This window comes from Schistocerca serialis, chromosome 1 (assembly GCF_023864345.2).
Source record: "Schistocerca serialis cubense isolate TAMUIC-IGC-003099 chromosome 1, iqSchSeri2.2, whole genome shotgun sequence".
NCBI classification, from domain to species: Eukaryota; Metazoa; Arthropoda; class Insecta; order Orthoptera; family Acrididae; genus Schistocerca; species Schistocerca serialis.
Window position 1 is genome coordinate 422,035,438 of NC_064638.1, and position 26,518 is coordinate 422,061,955.

The following is a 26,518-nucleotide window of genomic DNA, read 5'->3' on the forward strand; positions in this document are numbered from 1 at the left end:
GTTCACAATGGTTGTACTGAGAACTTCTGTGACGTAACTTATCCGCTATTGAAGACTTTTGTTTGGGGAACTGTACAAATGTGAAATACGACACATCGAATAAAAATAGAGCTCACAACATTTTCAATGAATATTAAGTAATAAACCCTCCATGAACCATTGACCTTGCCGTCAGTATGGTGGCTTGCGTGTCTCAATGATACAGATAATTGTACTGTAGATGCAGTCATGTCGGAGGGGTATCAATTGAGAGGCCAGACAAACGTGTGGTTCCTGAAGAGGGGCGGCAGCCGTTTCAGTAGTTGCAGGGGCAACTGAAGTGGTCTTGTAACGTCAACCGAAACAGCTTCGCTATGCTGATACAGGAACAGTTGAAAGCAAGGGGAAACTGCAGTAGTAATTTTTCGCGAGGGCATGCAGGTCTACTTTACGGTTAAGTGATGATGGCAACCTCTTGGGAAAATATTCCGGAGGTAAAATAATCTAGCATTCTGATCTCTGAGCGTGGACTACTTAGGAGGATGTTGCCATTAGGAGTAACAAAACTGGTATTCTACGAATCGAAGCGTGGAATGTTAGATCCCGTAATCGACAGGTGCGTCAGCTAATTTAAAAAGGGAAATGAATAGGTTAAAGTTAGATACAGTGGGAATTAGTGAAGTTCGGTGGCAGCAGGAACGGGACTTCTGATCAGATGAATACAGTGTTATATATGCAAAATCAAATTAGGGTAATGCAGGAGTAAGTCCGATGATAAATGAGAAAATTGTAATGCGGGTAAGCTTCTATGAACAACATAGTGAACACAATGTCGTAGCCAAGTCCATACCACGCCAGTACTACAAGTTTATGTGTCAATAACTTCGCAGATGTTGAAGAGATTGGAGAAACGTATTATGAGATAAAACAAATTATACAGATAGTTAAGGCAGACGAAAATGTAATTGTGATGGGGGACAGGAATTCGATAGCAGGATAAGGAAGAGAAGGAAAAATAGTCGGTGAATATGGACTGGGGGAAAGGAACGAAAGGGGAATCAGCCTGATAGAATTTTGCACGCAGCCTAATTTAATCATCGCTAACACTCGATGTAGAATTCCTGAAAGGATATTATATAGTGGAAGAGACCTGGAGACATTGGAAGATTTCAGATTCACTATAAAATGATAAGACAGAGATTTAGGTTCCACATTTTAAATTGTAAGACATTTCCACGAGTAGATGTGGACTCTGACACAATTTATTGGTTATGAACTTTAGATTAAAACTAAAGAAATTGCAAAAATGTGGGAAATTAAGGAGACAGGGCCCGGATACGTTGGAAGAACCAGAGGTTGTTGAGCGTTTCAGAGAGATCATTAGGGAACGATTGACTAGAACAAGGACAAGGGATATAGTGGAAGATGAATGCGCAGTTGTGAGATTACTTAATGAAGGCAGCTGAGGATCACATAGTTGAAACGACAAAATCGAGTAGAAAACCTTGGTGACACAGGAAATTGCAACCATGAGGCATGCGAAAGGAACTACAAACGTCCAAAAAATTAGATCGACATGAAGTCCAAAATGGCTAAACAGGAATGGCTAGAGGGTAAAAGTAACGATTTAGAAGCATATTTCACTAGGGAAAAGATAGATACTGTCTACAGGAAAGTGAAAGAGGCCTTTGGAGAAAACGAAGTAGTGGTATGAATATCAAGAGCGCAGATGGAAAACCAGTTCCAAAGAAGGGAAAGCAGAATGGGAGAAGGAGTATATAAAGGGTCTATACAATGGAGATGAACTTTCCGGTAATATTATAGAAATGGTAGAGGGCGTACATAGTGATGAAATCGGAGACACGATACTACGAGAAAAATTTGACAGAGAACTGAAAGACCTAAGTCGAAACAAGACCCAATGAGTAGACCTACAGGTAGCCTTGGGAGAGCTAGCCGTAACAATAGTCAAGAAGACTTCAAGAAGAATATAGTAATTCTTTCTTCAAAGAAAGCTGGTTCTGACATGTGTGAATATTACCGAACTATCCAGTTTGATATGTCATGGTTGCAAAATGTTAACACTAATTCTTTAAAGAAGAATGCAAAATCTGGAAGTAGCCGATCTCAGGGATTCCGTTGAAATATATGAACACGTGAGGCAATACTAACCCAACGACTTATATTAGAGGATAGGCTACGGAAAGGCCAATTTACTTTATAGCATTTGTTGACTCAGAGAAAGCTTTTGACTGGAATACTCTCTTTGAAATTCTGAAGGTAGCAGGGGTAAAATGCAGGGAGCGAAAGGCTGTTTACAACTTGTACACAAAACAGACGGCAGTTATAAGAGCAGAGGGGCATGAAAAGGAAGCAGTGATTGAGAAGAAATAAAAATTTTGAGATTAGCCGATGACATTGTAATTTTATCAGAGAAAGGAAAGGACCTCGAAGAGCATTTGAACGAAATGGATACCGTCTTCACAGATGGATACAAGATGAACATCAGCAAAAGCCAAACAAGGATAATGTAAATTAGGTATAGCTGAATTAATTAGGTTAGGAAACGAGACAGTTAAAGTACCAGATGCGTTTTGCTATCTGGACAGTAAAATAACGAACGATGGCGGAAATAGAGGGGATACAAAATTTACACTTGCAATGACAAGAAAAGCTATTCTGAAGAAGACAAATTTGGTAATATCGAATACAGAAATCTTTTCTGAAAGTATTTCTGTGGAGTGTAGCCATGTATGGATGTGAAACATGGACGATAAACAGTCTAGACAAGAACAGAATTGAAGTTTTTGAAGAATGCTGAAGATTGGATGGGTAGATCTCGTAACATTTAGTCTACTGAGTGACAAGACGGTCAATGCCTTCATGGAAAGATTTTTGTGGTTGCCAACAGAAAAATGATTGTACCTAGGCGTGCACTTCTTCATCCAAAGCAAATCGACGGGCACGAATGTTGTTCTTCAGGGCTCCAAAAATATGGGAACCTGATGGGAGAGATCGAGACTGTATGAGGATATATAAGGGCTTACAAGCGAAACTTCTGCTGCATAATCGAAACATGTGGGGTGGCACGCATGTTGCCAAGATTGTTTCGAAAGCATTGCAGAAGTATCGCTCGGAAGCTCTCACACAATCTACACAAAGTCTCAAACTCTCACCATTCGATCACCATATTTTTGGAACCCTGTGAGAGACATTCACGGTTGCGTAATTGCTTGGGACGAAGAGGTGCACCACTTGCTACAATCATGGTTCCTTTAGCAACCACAAACCCTCTTCCATGAAGGCGTTGACTGTCTTGTGTAACAGTGGCGTAAATGTATTAACGGTTATACTGATCAGTTTAGAAACAATAAATAGCTTACTTGGTTTTCTGACATCTCTCTCGTTTTAATTTGACTGCCGCTTACACTTTACGACTTGTTTCCTCAGGAAAGCTGTAAAAAGTGTGACAACATACGATGTTTTTGTCGTTGTGTGTGCCATTGCTGTCACTTCAATTTGAAATAGATTGATTAAAATAATCTATTACGTACATACGGAACCAATACATACAAATTAAAGAAAAAGTTTTCCATCACCCCACTTCCCAGAACTCCTGAAGATAGACTTTGACTGTGGATATTGTATCACAGACATAGTTCCTTTGACTGATCAAAGATGTCACTAAACCAGCCCAAAGAATATGTAAACAACCATGCATGAGCAGCGCCTATTAGACGGAGAGGGTGCGACAGCCGATTAGTTTATTCCATCAGGAAGGAGGTACACGGCTCGTGTTGTCTGTAGTTCAACCATGCCTAGGTGGTCAATACCGCAGTTTAATCGCGTCCACATTGTTACTTTGAGCCAGGAAGGGCTCTAGACAAGAGAAGTATCCAAGCGTCTGGGAGTGAACCAAAGCGATGTTCTTAGGACGTGGTGGAGATACGAAGAGACAGGAACTGTCGATGACGTTCTGCGCTCAAGCCTCCCAACGGCTACTACTGCAGTGGATGACCGCTACCTGTGGATTATGGCTCGGAGGAATCCTGACAACAACGCCACCAAGTTAATTCTTTTCGTGCAACCACAGGTCGTCATGTTACGACTCAAACTGTGCGCAATAGGCTGCATGATGCGCAACTTCACTCCCGATGTCTATGGCGAGGTCCATCTTTGCAACCACGACACCATGCAGCGCGGTACAGAGGGGCCAAAGAACATGCCGAATGGACCGCTCAGGATTGGCATCACGTTCTCTTAACCGATGAGTGTCGGGTGTGCCTTCTGTCAGACAATTGGCGGAGACGTGTTTGAAGGCAACCGGGTCAGGCTGAACGCCTTAGACATACTTTCCAGAGAGTACAGCATGGTGGAGGTTCCCTGATGTTTTGGCGTGGCGTTATGTGGGGCCGACGTACTCCGCTGGTGGTCTCATGAAATGCGCCGTAAAGGCTGTACGATACGTGAATGCCACCTCTGACCAATAGTGCAACCATATCGGCAGCATACTGGCGAGGCATTCGTCTTCATGGACGACAATTAACGCCCCCATCGTGCACATCTTGTGAACGTGTAGAGCGGCCAGCATATTCTCCAGACATGAACCCTATCGAACATGCCTGCGTTCTAGGCGCTACAGTCTGGAGCCGCGCGACCGCTACGATCGCAGGTTCGAATCCTGCCTCGGGCATGGATGTGTGTGATGTCCTTAGGTTAGTTAGGTTTCAGTAGTTCTAAGTTCTAGGGGACTGATGACCTTAGAAGTTGAGTCCTATAGTGCTCAGAGCCATTTGAACCATTTTTCTACGCCGATCGCCGTTGAGGTGTGGTACTATCTGGAGCAACAGTGCCTTGATGAACCTCTAGTTAGTATGCCACGACGAATACTGGCATGCATCAATGCAAGAGGACGTGCTACTGGGTATTAGAGGTACCGGTTTGTACAGCAATCTGGACCACCACCTCTGAAGGTCTCGCTATACTGTGGTACAACACGCAATGTGTGTTTTTCATGAGCAATAAAAAGGGCGGAAATGATGTTTATGTTGACCTCTATTCCAAATTTCTGTTCAGGTTCCTGAGCTCTTGCAACCCAGGCGGTGTAAAACTTGTTTCGAAGTGTGTACATTTTAATTTCTTGCCCCCAAAGTCACTAAACAAAAATAATAACATCGCTTATAGTTCCACATGACTATGTATACCTCATCTTTGACTCCAGTATAAACATAACCACATAAACTTTAATCGGTGTCATTGTGACACGTGGCAGAAATTGGATGCGATGTCAATAGAGATATATCATAAGCTCCTTTGGACAAGGACGAGCAGGAAAAAAGGAACCATCCGGACATCCACTGATACTGCACCACTTGGATCGGAAATATCTGACACAGTTGACGGTTGCCATATACAGCATTCCACCACATCTTATGGCAACTGAAAATATCACTACTGAAATATATCTAGCCTCAAAAATAGAACCTACTCGAAATACTAATTGTTTCACTCTGCAGGTAGCATATCCTTGGCCTCAGTATCTGGCGTCAGAAGATGCTCGGTGCAAAATGCTATCAGGCGGTTTCCCCTTTCTTCCTCAGTCCATGTTCTCCCACTATTTTTCCTTTTCGTCCTTTTCTTAGCTGTGATAATGCTGCTCATAGTACCTAACCGATATTCCAATTTTCTTACTCATTATTGGACTTACTCTTGCAATACCACCATTTGATACTGTTTTAAACTACCTAGTCCCCTTATGTATGGATCTTTGCACTGTAAGACGTAATGATGTGGAATTACTCATTTTACATTCACCTCACAAATTAATTTGCAATAAAAGGCAGCATGCTGACCATTTACAACTTTACGATACATTACAACAATAGAAATTGTTCTACCGAATTATTTCCAAGTTTTCTTTGCAGTCTGTCAGACATATTTATTGAGAAGTGGCACGCCGCTCTCTCACTTTAACAACACTGTCAGTCCAATCAGATTAATGTTCACGTTTTAGGTCATGATCTCGGTTTTACCCAGTACTACATTTGGTATAAGTGGTTTATGGCTTTTTACATGAAGAAAAAAGCAGAATAAGCATATAAATGCATGTGTAGCGTCTAGGAAAATGTACTCGAGGGACCATAGTGGAGCCGATGGAGAACAGGGAGAGAGATGGATTCCATAAAAGCTGAGTCCAGTGAGAAGTGGCGGTAGAGTCGACACATTAGGCTAGAACAACCAGATTAGTAGCACGATCTGCACGGAAAAATGCCAAAATTGCGCGAGATCCGGCAGCGCTGGCAAAGGTCGAAGTGAGCACAACCAAGAAGGCTTTTCCGCCCTTAAAAAACAGGGTCAAAGAGCAGCTGAAGAGACACAAGAAGAAACGTTAAAAGTCAAAGATGAGCAAACGCATCTCACTATCCAGCAGGATCAGCTGGCGGATGAGACGAGACAAATAGCGAGCCAGTCCCTAGTGTAGAAATTCAGCCAGAAGCAACAGCACGTCGCCGTGAATTCGATGGTCACCAGGAACGTCAAAGACAAAATTTTGCAACCCAACCTGGAGCTACATCCATGCGCAGTCAGTGGCGCGTAGTATACAAAGTACCAAGCCGGACTACAATTGTGCGACTCAGACGTGAGGAAAGCTTACTACATAACTCTGGTGACACAAGACGAGGGTACAGCAGCATTTAGGGATCGGTCGGCCGTGAAATCTTGGGCATTCGCGCCAGAATTTAAAGTCCAGTAATAAAAAATTATGAATATTTCCATATATTATGAATATAGGGACAACGGTGAAATCCTGTAGATCCCAACAGAGGGGTTGAAACGTTGAGAACAACTTTGAATAGCAACGTTATGCAGCCCAACGACTCACATTTTATCATCAATAAGGGCTTGTTGGCTATTGTTACAAGACGAGATCTGTCGATCATCGATATGTCTTTGTAACTACATTGTTCAGCAACTGCATGTTTGTCTGGCCTCACCACAGATATCCCTCCGATATGGTTGCAATCGGAGTACAGCTATCTGTACGTAAAGGCAACGAGCTACTCCACCTCTCTGAGGTCCGTGGTTCGTGAGGGACGAGGACAGGTGGAAGCAGGACGGGTGGTTGGAGTCATAACTTGGGGCGGGGGGGAGGGGGGATATACTTTTCTTTCTGTAGCGAATACAACAGTCTTGGCTGCAAAATTGATTTTATAGCTTTATTTATTCATGACACGCGTTTCGCCTAATGTACGGCATCTTCAAGTTGACCCATATAGTGTTGGTCAGAAGGGTTTGGGTACCACTATTAGGGCATCGGCATAAATAGATAGCCCTCGTCACACATCATATAAGTACATTGAAACAAGTATGTGCTCATTCCAGATGCTAAAACCGTGTGACAAGGTATGTACAGGTCTGATCCAGCCTTGTACCCACTGCTCTATGCCACAAAGACCTCCAAGGTTGTCGTTTGTTCGGCTTTTAACATATAATGTGCGCACATATTTGCTTCGATTTATTTTACTACACCGACGGAAAAAAACGCAATACCAAGAGGGAGTTGTGTAAATAAAAGAAACTTGGTAAGTATGTTTATACATCTGAAAGATGATGTATATTCGAATTTCGCAGCAGCCGCTTGAGAGTGGTGCTGGAAGCGCCACTATTAGGACACAAATCAAGTTTGCTTTAAAAGTACGCTGTGACAGTCGTGAGCATTATTTACCTTTGAGACTGGACGTGGTCAGTTGATGTTAGTCAAGAATGCCTTTATGTGACATAATCAACATAGTCAACACCTCACTCAGTTTGAAAGCGAGAAACTGGAGGCTCGTTATGCGATATTGCAGACGGAACTGGCAGAAATGTAGCCATTGCACATGAATGCTGGCAGCGGTGGTCACGAGAATGTACGGTTAAAGACCAGGCTCCAGACGGGAAGGTGGCACCACCGAGAGCCGTGAGCATCGTGTTCGGCTTATGGCTCTGGCGCCACGTACTCAGTTTGAAGCAAAAATTTAACTAGCAGTTTTCACCAGCACAACATACTGTTACAAATTTATTACTTCAAGGACAACTTCGAGCCAGACGCACCACTACGTGCATTCCACTGACCCCAAATCACCACCATTTGTGACTTCAGTGGTGTCAAGAGAGAGGTAAGCTGGCTCTGCCCCAGTGCCAGTGATGACGGTGTGTTGGTTAGCAGGCCAACTGGAGGCCTGCAACCAACCTGTCTACATGTCAGACACACTGGACCTTCACGTATAGTGCGATTTCGTATGATAACAGGAGCACTCACGTAGTTATCTCGTGCACCATGACTGCAAATTTGTATGTCAATCTGGTGATTCGATCTGTTGTGCTGCAGTTCATGAACAGTATTATAGGGGTTTTCCAACAGAATATCGCTCGTCCACATACCGCTGTTGTGACCCAACATGCTCAACAGAGTGTCGACATGCTGCCTTGATCTGTTCGATCACCATATCTGTCTCCAACGGAACACGTGTAGGACATCATCGGGCAACAACTCCAGCGTCATCCAGAAACAGCATTAAGCGTTCCTGTATTGATCGACCAAGAACAACAGGCCTGAAACTCCATCTCACAAACTGACATCCGGCACCTGTACAACACAAAGCATACACGTTTGCATGCTCTCATTGATCATTCTGGTGGCTACACTGATTATTAATGTATCAGCATTTCAAATTTCCAATGGCTTATCTCACGTTTGCTATAACCTGCTATCTTTCAATGTCACGTAAATATGCTATCTAGACAAATGTATTCCCGAAATTTCATTACTCTACATGAGTTACTTTTTAATATTGCAATTTTGTTTGCTGTTAGTGCATATATGACAAGGGTAGTGTATTTTTGTCGGTGTCCTAATCGTAGCCCCCAGAAGCCACCTACCAACAGTGTAAACTGCCACGCAGCGACAAATTACCAGCCCCAAGATATCAATCTCTCGAGAGACAAGTTTTTCTTAAAACATGTCACTATCGGCACAGTACACAAGGCAATTATGAGAATCTCTTCCGAGGCAGTAGGAAATGATGGAGTGAGCATTGGCATGATTAAGAACGTCGTAGACACTATTACTCCAGTTATCACAGACATCTTCAACCTGTCTCTTGTCAGTAGTACATATCCTACTGAGTGGAAGCAAAGTTTAATTCAACCTATACCCAAGACTGACAACCCTAAGTCGCCAGGTGACTTCAGGCCGATCAGCATACTATCTGCAATATCTAAAGCCCTAGAATACATCGTCCATGAACAGCTGACGGATTACCTCAAAACTCATAACATCCACGACAAATATGTCAGGCTTTCGAAAGCACCATAGTACAGCAACTGCATTAATCAAAGTAACTGATGACATTAAACATGCTATGGGCAGACGTGAAGCTACCATCCTAACACTGCTTGACTTTAGCAAGGCTTTTGATACAGTTGACTTTGATATATTACTAATTAAAATGAAGCAGCTGAATTTCTCAAACAGCGCAATACACTGGTTCGACAGCTACCTCAAAAACAGAAGTCAACAAGTCATTTGTGAGTCGGAAAAGTCATCATGGAAAAACGTGCGCTCTGGAGTTCCTCAAGGCTCCGTCCTTGGTCCATTACTCTTCTCACTGTACATTAATGATATTTCTTCAGTGATTCACTCCTGCAACTACCATCTATATGCCGACGACATCCAACTGTACATAAGTGCAAGCCCCAAGAACATTGCTGGCGCAGTAGCGAGTATGAACGCAGATCTTTGCTCTGTTTCTCGATGGGCACAGAACCTAGGTCTGAAACTAAACCCCAAGAAATCCCAGGTCATACTTATATCTCATCCAAAGTTAATCAGCCGGTACTTTCGCGAAACAGTTCCTCAAATACTCCTCAATGGTACCCAACTACCATACCAAAAAACAGTAAATGACCTTGGAATAACCTTGGATGAACACCTAAACTGGGAAGAACAAACAGTCACAGCTTGCCGGAAATCGCTCTCCTCCCTACATGTAATTCAAAAATTTAGAAAAATATTTCCAACCCATGTTAAACAAAAATTAGTCCAAACACTAGTCTTGCCTAATCTTTACTACTGTGATGTAGTTCAACACGGCACAAATAGTGAAAATTCGAGATGCCTCGAGCTAGTGATGAATGGTTGCGTTAGATACGTGTGCAATATACGGTTGTGTGATCGTATCAGTACCTCATACTCCCAGCTAGGTTGGATACGCCCACACAAGGCACGCGATCTCCACACTATGTGCTTACTTCATCGATTTCTTAGCCACTGGTGCCCCCAACACTTATCTTCTCACATTAAACACCTATCATCATTCCACAACCGCAATACCAGATAGGATACGTCTAGCATCTTGGCTGTACCTGTTCATAACACAAAATATTTCTCCGTGTCATTCTCCATCTCAGCCAAACGACTATGGAACGCGCTCCCCTGTGATCTGCGTCTTATGCAGAACCACTCAACATTCAAGAGGGAACTCAAGACATACATATTAGGGACGGTATAGCCACCATTCTTGTGCCCCTCTCATCTCTTTCTTTCTCCTCTCCATCATAGCTTCGAATATTACCATTCTATTTCTCTTCCTCTAACCTATCTACCTCTTCTATATCTCTTTCACCCCATTCTATCGTCTTATGTCTCTGCTTGATGAGAATAACTCACAGGCTGCAAGAATATAACGAGAAAATTCCCAACTAGCAATAGGACTGACATTCATAAAAGAAAAATATGTTTACTTTCATATACATAGTCATTACTATTTTATTATTATTATGTGCGATTGGACCCATACGGATCACGCAAAGCTTTTCCGATTCAATTTTTTAATTCTCCAAACTTCTCTCATTCTTTCCCCATGAATTCTCTTTCTTTCCTCTGTCCATTTTGTTCCCTGTCTCTTGCAAACTTCATTCTCGGGTTGTACTTTCCAACTATTGATTTTTTGCCTGTATACATTTCTGTTTATAACTTCTGAAGTATTTATTTGTGCATTTGCTAGATCTGTTTTGGTTTCTTGTATCCAGGGTATGGTTTTCAATTTTTCAATGTATATTAAAATTTTGTGGGAGAATCTGGGTGTTGGGAGTCTGTGGATATGACCGTAAAATTTTAGTCTTCTTTTCCGGATGTCTGCGGCGAGGTTAGATAATTTTTCTGTAGTTTTCCGAGACTGTAACCTGTATCCATCTTCCGTTCTTTTTGGCCCAAGAATCTTTCTGATAATTTTGCGTTCCTCTTTCAGGATGCCTTCCAGGTCGCCTTTTCTATGGAGTGTGAGTGTTTCGCTGGCATATAGTGCTTCGGGCTTGATTACTGTATTGTAGTGTCGTATTTTTGAGTGAATGGGGAGACACTTTTTATTGTAGATGTTGTGGGTTGTAAGTAGGCTGTTTATGTTTTCTCTATGTACGTAGGCTGTTTATGTTTTCTTATTGGCAACGTTACGTAGCGCTCAATATGAAAATCACTGGCTGTGCTGTGTGCAGTCTGTGGCTAGTTTGCATTGTTGTCTGCCATTGTAGTGTTGGGCAGCGGCAGCTGGATGTGAACAGCGCGTAGCGTTGCGCAGTTGGAGGTGAGCCGCCAGCAGTGGTGGATGTGGGGAGAGAGATGGCGGAGATTTGTAATTTGTCATGAACTGCTGTATTTATATATGATGATATCAAGGTAAATACATTGTTTGTTCTCTACTAATATCTTTCATTTGCTAACTATCCCTATCAGTAGTTAGTGCCTTCCATAGTTTGAATCTTTTATTTAGCTGGCAGTAGTGGCGCTCGCTGTATTGCAGTAGCTTGAGCAGCGAAGATTTTTGTGAGGTAAGTGATTTGTGAAAGGTATAGTTTAATGTTAGTCAGGGCCATTCTTTTGTAGGGATTTTTTGAAAGTCAGATTGCGTTGCGCTAAAAAATATTGTGTGTCAGGTTAAGCACAGTCTTGTATAATTGTTGAAAGGGGACGTTTCATATGTCGACCCTTAGGATACCTCACTGGAATCTTCTGATTTTTTGTTGTAGTTTGTGTAATTAGTGTAGATTTTGTTTATTGCTAGCGCGTAATTGTAGAGAAAATCTCCTTTGTAGTTGCAGACTTGCATTGTTGTACAGTAAAACAGTTGTGGCATGCATGTAGATTTGCACCAAGTATTTCACAGCTGCAATTAACTAGATATTATTTTCAGTGTTATGTTAATGTGTTCTCTTATTTTTGCTCTTCAAATTGTGCTTTTCTGTGTTATCGTGAAATATTGTGACAATAATGGCGTGTGAAAAACGTAATACTAGGCTCCAAAGTAAATTGAGAAATGACAGTGAAGACGAAAGCAGCGTGTTAGCGCCGCAGAGTAATGAATTAACTAATGTTCAAAGTAGTAATTTGGTAATTGCATATAGGGAAATGGAGCGGGCGGCAAACAATGGTGTAGACAGTGAAACAGGTAGTGAACAGGGAAGCGTTATCGATCGATTGGTCGGCAACAGCTCGCCTCAGGAATCGGGAATGACAGAACACAATATTGCAAATACTGCAGACTCAGGTTTTGGGTTCCCACCGTTTTCTCAAATGAGTCAAGACACATTTTCCACTTGTCAAAATGTGAATGTTGCCGGTGCAACTTCACTGCCGAAAAGCACTGAGGAACATGTTTCAGACACCAGTGCATTGTTATTACAATTAATGCAACAAATGGGACAAAAGCTTGAAAAGTTAGACACAATGGAACAACTTCAGAGACAAACACAGCAACAGTTAGACACAATGGAACAAAATCAGAGACAAACACAGCAAAAGCTTCAAAAGTTAGACACAGTGGAACAAAATCTTAAAAAGTTAGACTCATTGGAACAAACACTTGAACAAACACGTGAAGATTTAACTACTGAATTACATAACATTGAATCGAAATGTCAAAAAGTCTGTAATGACGTAAAAACACAAATTTGTGAGCATTTTCAACCTATTTTTTCGCGGCATGAAAATGCATTACAGAATCACGAAGCAGCCATAAAAGAACTGCAAATTATTGTTCATGAATATCATGAGACCTTGCAAGCTAAATTTGACTCAGTTGCATCTACCGATTCGGTTACACAACTTGCAAAAACTCAGGAAAAGTTTAAGGACACAGTAGATACTCTGAAACTTGGTTCAGAAAAACACACTGAAGAAATAAGTACACTATCGGAGAAAGTAGCCGAACTTTCGGATCAGGTCACTAACTTATCTACAAAGGTAGATGATGATCTGAATGACACAAGACCCGTAGCCTTCACTGACACAGAAGAGTATGAACAAATAAGAAAATTCAAACAAAATCAGAATCAAATTAATACACAACACCAAAGAGAAATCCGGGAAGTACAAGATCAGCTGACACAGGTAATACAAGAATTACGTATTTCAGAGGACACTGGCGCTCCAACACGGGAAGAGGGACTTAGAAACACGGAAAAGCCGCAAAATAATAACACAGGGCATTTCGGAAGTTATGAAAGAAATTGGCAATGTGCACCGAATTTTGAGATAGAACGGCCGACACAACCTAACAATGACCGATATGCGACTCGCCGACATGATGATTTTGACTATAAGCTGTTCATTACTACACGTAAATTCAAAACATTTAAGAATTCTGGCAACGACATTCATCCACAAGCATGGCTCCATCAATTCTCGCATTGTTTTCCTCCCAACTGGTCGTTAGAACACAGATTAGAATTTATGTGTGGCTACTTGGAGAATGAACCAGCTGTAAGAATGCGATCGGTAATTCACGATTGCCACAGTGAAGGAGAGTTTAACATGCCTTCCTCTCAGCATATTGGTCTCAAGCCACACAAGACCAAGTAAAACATAGCATCATAATGATGAAACGTTTCGAACAATCTGAATTTTCCAGTCTTATGAAATATTTTGAAGACATGTTGCATAAGAATCAGTATCTTTTAAACCCATACAGCCCCTCAGAACTCATCCGCATTTGCTTAATCAAACTGCCTGAACATTTACGACATATTATTTTGGCAGGACGTTGCAAAGACGACATTGAAGCATTTCAGGGACTCTTACAAGAATTAGAAATTGACACTGACAATCGCGGAACGCGAAACCAGGAACATAACAATTACAGGTCACATCCGTCGCAATTCCGCGATGAAAGAAGTAATAACTTGACACGACAAGGCTATTCTCACAACACAAATCGTGACCAAAACAGACACCACCCGTATGACAACCGTTGGCAGAGTAGTAATAACTACAGGGAAAGATCACCTCTCCGTGGTAATGACTATCGCAGAGACAATAAGAGAAACAGACAATATGGGAACCAAAATAAATACTATCAAGGGAGACAGAATAACTTTAGACGCAACGGACCAGCGCGCAGTTACGATTCAGGGAGAAATTCTCCACCATGTGACCGACAAGAAAGAAACTATGGAATCTACCGACATGACGACAGACGATATGTTCGTAACGACAGACGTGAATTTCATCAGAACTGGCGGAACAGAGCTGGGCCCTCTCGGCAAGGTGAATTTGTAGAAGTTAGGTCTCCTAATCCCAATAACGGCGCGCGCCAACAAAGAGACAGACAATGAATCGCACAGCAGGCAGCCGCGTGCGCCCGCTGGCTCCGAGAAAAATAACATAAGACGCTAGCCTGGAGAAAAATTTTAGCATTCTTTACCGATGTATACAACATGATAATTGCTTTGAAGTTGAAACTCTGTGCTCTAGGAAGAGTAAAGGTTTACACCACATTTCACATGTAAAACCGTTTATTGAAAGATAATCTGCTTTTTAACTTTGTCTTTGCCATAAAACTTTTCACTTTAATTACTAGTATGCTGTGTCAGACTTAAGAAACTGTTAACATACAACAATGTTTGAAGTTAAATATCCAGTCTAGAACCTAGAGAACATTTTTAAACAGAAATTACGAATGCATTGTTATAGTGAACAGACGACACAGTGTTGTATTTGTACATTCTTGCTTGTTAGTTGCACGATTACGTAACGACTATAAGGCTCACATACTTAGAACATTTACCAGTACTGCTAATGAGATTTTAATGCAACATTTTGGTTTACTTGAAAATATATTCTGGATTTAAAGTACTTTCTGTGAGATACCAGATGACACAGTGGTTAGTTTATGTGACAGTTACACGATTTTATCACGACGCTACTAATGAGTGACAATTTACAATGTTGCTTTTGTAGTGTTTCTGTTTTATTTCTGCACAGTTTTTCTGTTTTATTCTGCAAAGTAAAACATGTTTTAGTAGTAACTTTTGTGGTATAGCTACAATGAGATTGCCTTTTCCGTAGCACAACAATACGTTACAGCACAGTACTTTCTTCATCATGGCAATAAGCGTAATAACTAAGAAATTTATACGCAAAGCATTTCACTTTTGTGTATTATGAGGTAAGTACATTGACTTCTGCAGAACTTAGCTTTCGGAGGACGATAACTACGACACTTCCACACAGATTATGTTACAGCAAGACGCACATTTAGCGCTACAGGACACGCATTTGAGTGATTAATTTTGTACTTAAAACATTTATTTTTAAAGATATTTGAAGTACAATGATACGAAGTTTTTCCGTGATACATTTCATTCCTTTGCTGTAATCTGTAGCATCTGAGGGTATAATTACATTAATCCTCAGGGGGGTACACACTTACTTTGTGTACCATGTGTGTGGCAACCACAAGGAACCCTAGCTAATATGGTATTTGCTTATACAACTTTACACATCGGTACCATATTTCTCTAACACACAAATTACACAGCTATCTGATCATTTAACTGAGAGATAAACATGTTTTTTACTACATCAGTGACACATGTTTACGTAATTACACCGTTGGATAACTTCACACTTACGAAATTGTATTTTGTCTGTACTGTGTGAACTCTTCATATTTTTTCGGAACCATTGTGATACTATGAGAGCTTTGAATGATGTATTTGGTATGGGATCACGATTTTTAAAGTACGTTTGAGGTAGGTGATACTATTTAAATGAGCAAAGAATTCTTTTTGGGTTTTGAAATTATTGGAGGAAGCTACGACGATTTTGAGATTTGACTGAGGTGTTATGATGTTATTATTACGACGACGATGTGTATTATGCTGCTGAGGTATGTTTATGATTAATAGGCTGATGCTATATGAGTTATTTGATTAAGCCACGTAGCTGTTATGATGACATATTGAAGAAGTGTCGACGAATATGGTAAGGAATAATGAGTAGTGTTTAGGGACTCTTGACTTGTGAAACAGGATGTTGTAAACCAAGAATCGTACTTTAAGAGTTATGAAATGTGTGTAAATGCTTGAATGTATCACAATGCCGGCGAAAATTTTTTTGGACACTTATATTTATAGGATTTTGTTTCTACAGATTTGCAACGCTAATTCTTGACCTGTGAAATATTTTTATGTGAGACTGTCACTGTAGCGGAAACTGCTGTCGTAAATATTTCCGTAAGAAAGTTAAGTGACCACCTGCACGTAATGCATCGCGACACCCACCTGGGCGACAGCCGCCCGAAAAAAAAAAAAAAAAAAAGCCATTAGCCTTTCAGCGGCACAGGTAAAAAAAAAAAAAGGGGAAGCCATTGTCCGTGCTACTGACATTTCCTTGTTGAAAGCATACTATGGAGCTCGTAATTTATGATATTTACTGAAATGCCTAATGAAATGACGAGAAATATTTTTACATCTGCACACCTGATCACGACAAGCGTCTTTCTATGAGAGTTGAGAGAATTTCTACTAACTTATGAAATGTCACATGACTACTGAATGATATTTTTATGCTTTGCTTTTCATAGTTGCTTATTTCATTTGATATCTGGTTTCCAGCTGTGTTGCAGCATTGCTTTTATAAAATGAAATGCATTTGCTAATGTGAACACTTTCTGTCAACAGATCTATTAAATAACTATTTTATGACCCACATTCTTTAAAAAAGGAGCACTTGGAAAGGAAAGAACAATAAGAAGGAACTAGTAACAGTAACAAATAATTTTCTTTTCAAGTACATGGTAATATTTCTTTTTACAATCAGTTGTTGTGGTGCACCACTTTAATTACTTAGACATTAAGATGTGATTATACATTTCCCTTATCTGCATTGTTATTTTTACTGTAATATTTTTTCTGCTTGAGCTATGTCATGTTTAGATATAAGCTGCTGTTTGCCAGGCATAGTGCTACTGAACTTTAATTTGTGTTACTCTGCTAAGCCAGATTTATTTTTTTGTTTGCTGCGCATTGCCTCATATTAGTTGTAATGTTGAATTGCTTGGTAATTTAGATTTACTGTAACTTGCTTTGCGATTTTCCATTTTTTTTATTGCTGTTTATATTAATTGTTTTATGTGCTGCTGCATTGCCTCGTCCCTTAGTTTAGCATCTGAGCTCAGTAGATTTAAGTTAGCTTAAGAGGGGGTAGCCTCTAAGAGAATGAGTTTCGATGAATTGGAAGAAATGCATAGAGAAGTTATACCAAAAAAAAGTACAGAAAACAGGTTTAGGTAGGATTTTCTTGGAAATAAATGTTGAGGTAAGAAATGTGTGAACATATAAATACAGAAAGCATGCTTAGATAGAATTTTTTTGGTGGAAACAAAGGATGAAATAAGAGGAAAGATATATGAAGTTTTGGGTTGGACTGCAGTACCACATGTTACACTGAAAACGAACCCTGTCCTTTCCTATTGGTGTTATCCCACTATGTGTTTGTGTACCCTTGTGTATTTGTTTTCTTCCTGTCTCTGTGTAATTTCATAGAATTTTTTTTCTTCTTTTAATATTAAGCTACATTCACTATGATGAGGAATACTGTTATCCTCGAATATAATTGGCATTAATAATATGTTATTTACTTTGTAAAGATGTTAGACATTATTAATTCTGTTCTGTTTAATGCTCATGTGTGAAGTTGACGTTTCAAAAGTTATTGTGATCTTTTATGTATGTACTCATGTCATAATTCAACTGATGTATATGTTAGTTCGATTCTTTTGTAAAGCCTGTACTACAAATGTTATCTCTATTGTTATGTTTTTAATGATGTATTTTGTACCTTTGTAATTGTATTCTTATGTTATAAAATTGTAATTGACACCAGTTTATCAAACTAAGTAACTTGTAAGCATTCATTTCACTGCACACATTTCCGTTGGTCATAGTATATGGACAATATGTGAGAAGTAGGGACTGTTAGTGTTTGCACGTGTGTTGATGATTCAGCAAGGGACTGGATAACAGCATTGCTGGATCTAAGGACAATTCCAGAAACTTTGTGAGTGCACAAGTGGTGGTTTATGGACTTGCTATATTGTCCGCAAGACTCTTCGATGGTGATTGTGCACCTGCACATTTGCAACAGATGGCTGCTGGCTATCTCTACAAGGACTACAGTGGGTCTGCACCTCTGGTGGCCCACCAATACCATTATTTCTACAAGGACTGCAGTGGGTCTGCACCTCTGGTGGCCCACCAATACCACAATCTCTACCAGGACTCCAGTGGGACTGCTCTGTGATGACCTACCTACCAATATTCTTCAAAACTTCGAATGACTCTGCTGTGGGTTTGCTCCATTGTGGCCCATTACCTGTCAGCATGTCAAGAGTCAGCACTGTCTTTCCGTTGGAAGGACAACACTACTTCTTCAAGACTGCATGGAAATCCACTACTTCTGTGTGCAATTTCTTTTACTAATGAGACTTTGTGAAAAAAAAACTGTAATTACTATTATGATGAATGATCAGGACTATCTTTATGGACTGTGAGAAAATTTGAGCTTTTGACCAACATAATATCAATAAGTGTGTGCATTTGATTTCTTTGTTATTGTAATTATGAAAAATTTTATCAAATCATTATTGGCCACTGCCCAAAAAAAATTTGTAAAATTTTTTGTGGGGAGCATGGGGGCTATGTAAGTAGGCTGTTTATGTTTTCTCTATGTAAGTAGGCTGTTTATGTTTTCTTATTGGCAACGTTACGTAGCGCTCAATATGAAAATCACTGGCTGTGCTGTGTGCAGTCTGTGGCTAGTTTGCATTGTTGTCTGCCATTGTAGTGTTGGGCAGCGGCAGCTGGATGTGAACAGCGCGTAGCGTTGCGCAGTTGGAGGTGAGCCGCCAGCAGTGGTGGATGTGGGGAGAGAGATGGCGGAGATTTGTAATTTGTCATGAACTGCTATATTTATATATGATGATATCAAGGTAAATACATTGTTTGTTCTCTACTAATATCTTTCATTTGCTAACTATCCCTATCAGTAGTTAGTGCCTTCCATAGTTTGAATCTTTTATTTAGCTGGCAGTAGTGGCGCTCGCTATATTGCAGTAGCTTGAGCAGCGAAGATTTTTGTGAGGTAAGTGATTTGTGAAAGGTATAGTTTAATGTTAGTCAGGGCCATTCTTTTGTAGGGATTTTTTGAAAGTCAGATTGCGTTGCGCTAAAAAAATATTGTGTGTCAGGTTAAGCACAGTCTTGTATAATTGTTGAAAGGGGACGTTTCAGGGTTTTCCAGTATGCTCTTTTCAGTTTTTGCAGTCGAACTTTTTGTGCAGTTTTCTCTCCCCCTGTGGGTTCTAGGACCTCGCCTAAGTATTTAAAGAATGGAACTCTCTCAATTTGTCCATATTTTGTAGTCATTTTTTGAGTTTCAAATTTTGAGCAGAATTTGGTTTTTTGGAAGGAAATTTGTAGCCCAACTTTTTCGGCGCATTCTTTGAGAATGTCTATCTGTTTAATTGCTGTGGTCTCGTTTTCTGCTAGAATGGCCACGTCATCTGCAAATGCCAAGCATGAAATTTTAATACCATCTTTAGATCTTCCTAGTTGTATAGGCTTCCAGTAATTTTGATTCTTCAGTTCTTTTTCCCATTCTCGGATGACTTTGTCTAAGACAAGGTTGAAGAGGAGTGGAGACAAGCCGTCACCTTGTCTGACGCCGGTTTTGATCAGGAAGGGCTCTGTACTCGAGTCATTACTATTATTATTATTATTCTTGATTGTTATAATTATGTTTTGATTGTTATAATTATCATTGTACTACTTTTGTAATCTCTATTTGTTTTTCTTTAACATTAATACTGTATAACATGTTATATGTCCTTAATGTTCTGTAGAAACTGAAATTTGTTGAATCTGAGTATGCCTGGTTAGGTGTAAGAGAGGGCCTGAAGGCCCTAATCTTGTCAGGAAAAATAAATGCATAAATAAATAAATAAAATAATGGTCAACATGAAGATGTCTGTATTGGGCGAAACGAGCGTCATGAATAAATAAAGCTATAAAATCAATTCTGCAACCAAGACTGTCGTTTTCACCGGGTCCTTGCTGTACCAACACGCCATAAAGTGGAAATATTTTTTATTTTTCTTTGAAGCACCTCTAAAACATGATAATAAGCAAAAACTGTGAGCACCGTGTGTTACTGTCACATGTGAAGCTAGCGCGGATTAATGAAATACCGACACTGTCTCTTATTACGTATATTTTTATTTTAGCTTACGTAACATTACAAATTATTGAAGGTACACGCTTAACGTACTAACATATAATCACGGAGGAACAAAGAGTTAGGAGCCTGCAGAACACGTATCTCGGAGCGAGAGGTTGTTTGCTCGCAAACGCGGCGGGGTCCTACGCGGCTAGGAGAAGAAGAGGAGGAGGAATCGCGGCGCTGCGAGACTGCGTGTACGCACCTCACGCACTGACAGCGCGGCGCGGGGCGTAATTGGTGAGCCGGGAGCCGCATTCTCCTGTAATAAGGGGGCCCCGCGGGGAGACGCACAATAGCGCGTAGCGCGCCACCCAGCCACGGGCTGCACGGCAGCCAGTCATAGCACTAGCTGACTCGCCCACCTTACCCGCGCGCACAGCGGGCGGTGACCAACAGTGGTACACCGTCCACTCATCGAGCAGCGCAGGTAACGTCTGCAACGAACTCCCCGCAGTTGCTAAAGGCCATTGTGTGGAAGCATTCGAGTCAATCAAAAATTTTCTCTGAAGTACGATGTGCGTTCAAGTTGTTACTGTTGTTGTTGTTGTTGTGGTCCTCAGTCCTATGACTGGTTTGCTGCAGCTCTCCAAAAATGGCTCTGAGCACTATGGGACTCAACTGCTGAGGTCATTAGTCCCCTAGAACTTAGAACTACTTAAACCTAACTAACCTAAGGACATCACATACATCCTTGCCCGAGGCAGGATTCGAACCTACGACCGTAGCGGTCTTGCGGTTCCAGACCGCTGCGCCTTTAACCGCACGGCCACTTCGGCCGGCTGCAGCTCTCCCTACTATTCTATCCTTCGCAAGCCTCTTCATCACCGAGTAAATACTGCTACGTATATCCGTTTGAATCTGCTTACCTCTTCACGCTCTACAATTTTTACCTCCCACATTTCCCTCCAGTACTAGACTGATGAGCCCTTCATGTCTCAGAATGTGTCCAGTCAACTGATCCCTTCTTCTCATCAAGTTGTTGCACAAACTTCGTTTCTCCCCAATTCTGTTCACTACCTCAACGTTAGTTACGTAATATACCCACCCAACCTTCACCATTCTTCTGTAGCACCACATTTCAAACATTCTATTTTCTTCTAGTCTAAACTGTTTATCGCCCATGTTTCACTACCATATATGGCTACGCCCCAGAAGACAAATATCTTCAGAAAAGATTTCTTAACACTAAAGCCGTTATCGACGTTGACAAATTTCTCTTCTTCAGAAAAGCTTTTCTTGTCTTGGCAAGTCTACATTTCACATCATTTCTACTTCTGCCATTGTCATTTATTTTGCTCTTCAAATAGCAAAACCTATTTACCACTTTGTCTCGTTGCCTAATCTAATTCCTTTAGCATCACTTGATCTAATTAGACTTCCTTCCATTGTCCTCATTTTGCTGTTGTTTACGTCCGTCTTATATCTTCATTTCAAGACCCTGCCCATTCCATTAAACTGCTCTTCCAAGTCCTCTGGTGTCTGTGGCAGAATTATATTGTCATTGGCAAACTTTAAAGTTTTTGTTTAATCTCCTTGAACTTTAACTTTTGCTTCAAATTTTTCTTAGGTATCCTTCACTGCTCGCTCAGTGAACAGATTGAATAATGCCGGGGACAGCCTGCAACCCTGTCTCACTCTCTTCTCAATCACTGCTTTCCTTTCATGCCCCTCGACTCTTATAACTGTCATGTGTGGTTCCTGTACAAGTTGTAAGCAGCTGTTCGCTCCAAGTATTTTACCCCTGCTACCTTGAGAGTTTCAAAGAATGTGCTCCAATCAACATCGTCAAAAGCTTTGTACAAATGCAATAAATGTCCATATTCATGTTTTCGCGGCGTAAAGACTGTTCCACAAAATTTCGGGCGTGCAGCCTCATAAATTCATCTTCTTATTCTAATATTACGGCTGAATACCGTCCAGCCATCTTCAGAGCGACCCCAGGTGACTAACGCACCAGCACTTTCTCCGTCTATGGCTGCGCCGGAAATCACAAAGACGTCGTGACGGTACAGCTCTCCGTGACATATCGATAACACCGTGCGCAGCCACAGATTTAATTTTAATGCATATGTTACACCTCTTTTCCGCCTATCAACGTCTCTCGCTTCGACCATAGATACTAGTAGACTGGCCTTGCTGTGCAGAAGCTATAAGGCTGGTGTGGCTCCAACATAAACTACCTGACTGTTGGCAAAACGTGGCGGGATTTCAAGTCAGCGGTCTGCCATCCTAAGTTTGTATCGTATTTTCCCCACATTTCTCAACTGACTGCCAAACGCTTCCAACAAAAATTACTTTTTTATTTGCGAAAAATTATACCAGAACTACATTTGACCTGGATTTGTTCACAGTACCATGTATAAAATCTAACAAATATATCGGACGCCACTCTGGTGGGCAGCGGGACGAAATTACTATAAACTATCAATTACAGTAAAATGTCGTTAGAATTCTTTTAAACAGTAAGAGTGGGCTCGTGTCAAAACTTTAAACATTGGATTCGCCGCGTTTTGAGCTCTAGTCACTTATAAAAGAAAATGGGATATGGGAATTATGTCAACTATAGGTGCGAAAATTGTCGACTTTAGGAGCAGGTCCATTTTAGAGTACCAATTTTAGGTGCACTTCAGAGGTTCAGTTCCAACTATTTTTACAAAAGTTTAAACTATCAGTTTAAAAAAATGATATTTTAGATGAAAGGTGAGCCATTGAAGTTTCAGAAAATAATTTTGGAGCTTTGGTTTAAGAATGACAGACACTGTAAATATAAATTGTAAATAATAACTAACCTATCAAAACACTTCTCCGCGAAGTGCTTCGAGCAAAGACGCGTGTGTGCAGATGGCTTAAAGTTTTTCCGTTTCAGGGCCTGTATCCAAAGCTGCCTTCGGTTTTCATACTTAGGGAACCTATGAGTAGGAACGAGAAACAATTATACTTACTTCTGTAACCGAATTATCACAGATACTTTCCAAAATGTAATATGAGTCTGACTTTACAGGCATCAGTTTCAACACTTTAATTTACGTGATACTCTACTTCAAGTGTAAAAAACATATAAAAGTCACTTCAGCAGATTTCAATAAACGCTTCTGCACCATCATAGAAACACTTACACGTGAAATGTAATGTCATTTCCTCCGACAAAACGCTGAGTACAGCCATAAGCGAAACACGAAACAACCATGTCTTGCCAACATTCACGTGACTTCAGCTCAGAGATGTTGGAGCCACGAAAATGACGTCAGGACTTGTCTATTATATTTATGGTCGAAGGTCTCTCGCGCCTTGTGTATCTTTGGCCGCATACGCAATGGTTCGGTCCTCGGGTGTAAAAGGACGGAGGAAGTGCTGCAGCGTTAGTCACCTAGGCTCACTCTGAAGATGGCTGGACGGTATTCAGCCGTAATATTAGAATACGAAGATGAACTGATGAGGCTGAACGCCTGAAATTTTATGGAGCAATAAATTTTGGTTTGCTTATTCTTACCTTCAACGATAAGACGTAGAATCAGTATTGCCTCGTGTGTTTCTACATTTCTCCGGAATCCAAACTGTTCATCCCCGAGGTTGACTTCTACCATATCCATTCTTCTGTAAAGAATTCTTGTTAGTACTTTGCAACCACGACTTATTGAATTGATAATTCGTTAACATTATCTGTCAGAAAGTGCTTTCTTTGGAAATGGAATTACTCGTGTTACATTCTTTTTCTTCTTGAGGGTGTTTCGTCTGTCTCATGCTCTCTAGCAATACATCCCAATTTTTTCTTAAGATTGGAAACAGATATAAACATGTCGTTTGTTTCAAAATACACGTGCATGGTTCAAATGGCTCTGAGCACTATGCGACTTAACTTCTGAGGTCATCAGTCCCCTAGAACTTAGAACTACTTAAACCTAACTAACCTAAGGACATCACACACATCCACGCCCGAGGCAGGATTCGAACCTGCGACCGTAGCGGTAGTATTCATTAATAAAACATTTTTATGGTGACAAGAACAGAAATTCATCGCCTGATGAGTAAGACATGCGGTGGTGATACCATGAATGCGTCCGTGAGTGTGTCAGTTCAGAGGAGGGACTCCTTGAGTGACAAAAAACCAAGACAATCTCGCTCTTGCACGAGCCGGTCTGATGAAATTATCCAGCGACAAGAGGAAGATGTTTTAGAGGATCGCCAAGAGCGTGGAACAAATCGCCTCCAAAGCTGACATTTCTTTGGGATCTGTGCACGTAATCATGTATGAAAATCAGAAAATGCGAGAAGTCTCTGAAATCGGGAACTACCAGGATCAGGGATATGATATGGAAGGGCTCCTTTAACTAATATCATTTACCCTTGAACAACAACAACAACGTTTATTTTTATATATTTTCTTTGCTGGCAGGTCCCATTTGAATAGCAAGTAGAAAAATTGAAGTTAATTTGCCATTACGGGCGTTAAATTACAATAATAAAACCTCAAACACAGTCAAGACCTTAACATTTTTGGCTTCATTTAAAATTTTTAAATTAAACAATTTCAAATAACCCAGACGATTAAAATAATTAAAACAGTTCTACATAAATGTCTTCAAGAGAATTCAAGTTCAAGACATTAGGCGCAGCCCCAAGAGATAAATACACACATCAAAAGTAGGTTTGCATCTCCTCGATTCCGAGAGTTCCGGAACGGCAGAAAATTGGAATAAAGATAAACGTAAACATCATTTCCGCCCTTTTTATTGCTCATGAAAACCACACATTGCGTGTTGTACCACCATACAGTGAGACCTTCAGAAGTGATGGTCCAGATTGCTGTACACACCGGACCTCTAATACTCAGTAGCACATCCTCTTGCATTGATGCATGCCTGTATTCATCGTGGCGTACTATCCATAAGTTCATCAAGGCACTGTTGGTCCAGATTGTCCCACTCCTCGACGGCAAATCTGCGTAGATCCCTCAGAGTGGTTGGTGGGTCACGTCACCCATAAACAGCCCTTTTCAACCTATCCCAGACATGTTCGATAGGGTTCATGTCTGGAGAATATGTTGGCCACTCTAGTCGAGCGATGTCGTTATCCTGAAGAAAGTTATTCACAAGATGCACACGATGGGGCCGTGAATTGTCGTCCATGAAGACGAATGCCTCCCTAATATGCTGCCGATATGATTGCACTACCGGACGAAGGATAGCATTCACGTATCGTACAGCCGTTGTGGCACCTTCCATGAGCACCAGCGGCGTACGTCGGCCCCACATAATGCTACCCTAAAACAGCAGGGAACATCCACCTTGCTGCACTCCCTGGACAGTCTAAGGCGTTTGGCCTGACCAGGTTGCCTCCAAACATGTCTCCGACGATTGTCTGATTGAAGGCATATGTGACACTCATCGGTGAAAACGTGATGCCAATTCTGAGCGGTCCATTCGGCATGTTCTAGGGCTCATCTGTACCACGCTGCATGGAGTCATGGTTGCAAAGATTGACCTTGCCCTGAACGTCGGGAGTGAAGTTGAGCATCATGCCGCCTATTTGAGTAGTAACACGACGTCCAGTGGCTGCACGAAAAGCATTATTCAACATGGTGGCGTTGCTGTCAGGGTTCCTCCGACCCATAATCCGTAGGTAGCCGTCGTCCACTGCCGTTGGCGGCCTAGCGGCATTTCCTGTCTTTCTGTATCTCCTCCATGTCCGAACAACATCGGTTTGGTTCACTCCCAGACACCTGGACACTTCCCTTGTTCAGAGCCCTTCCTGGCTCAGAGTAACAATGCGGACGCGATCAAACCGCGGTATTGACCGTCTAGTCATGGTTGAACTACAGACAACACGAGCCGTGTGCCTGCTTCCTGGTGGAATGACTGGAACTGATCGGCTGTTGGACTGCCTCCGTCTAATAGGCGCTGCTCATCCTTGGTTGCTCACATGTTTGGGCGGGTTTAGTGACAT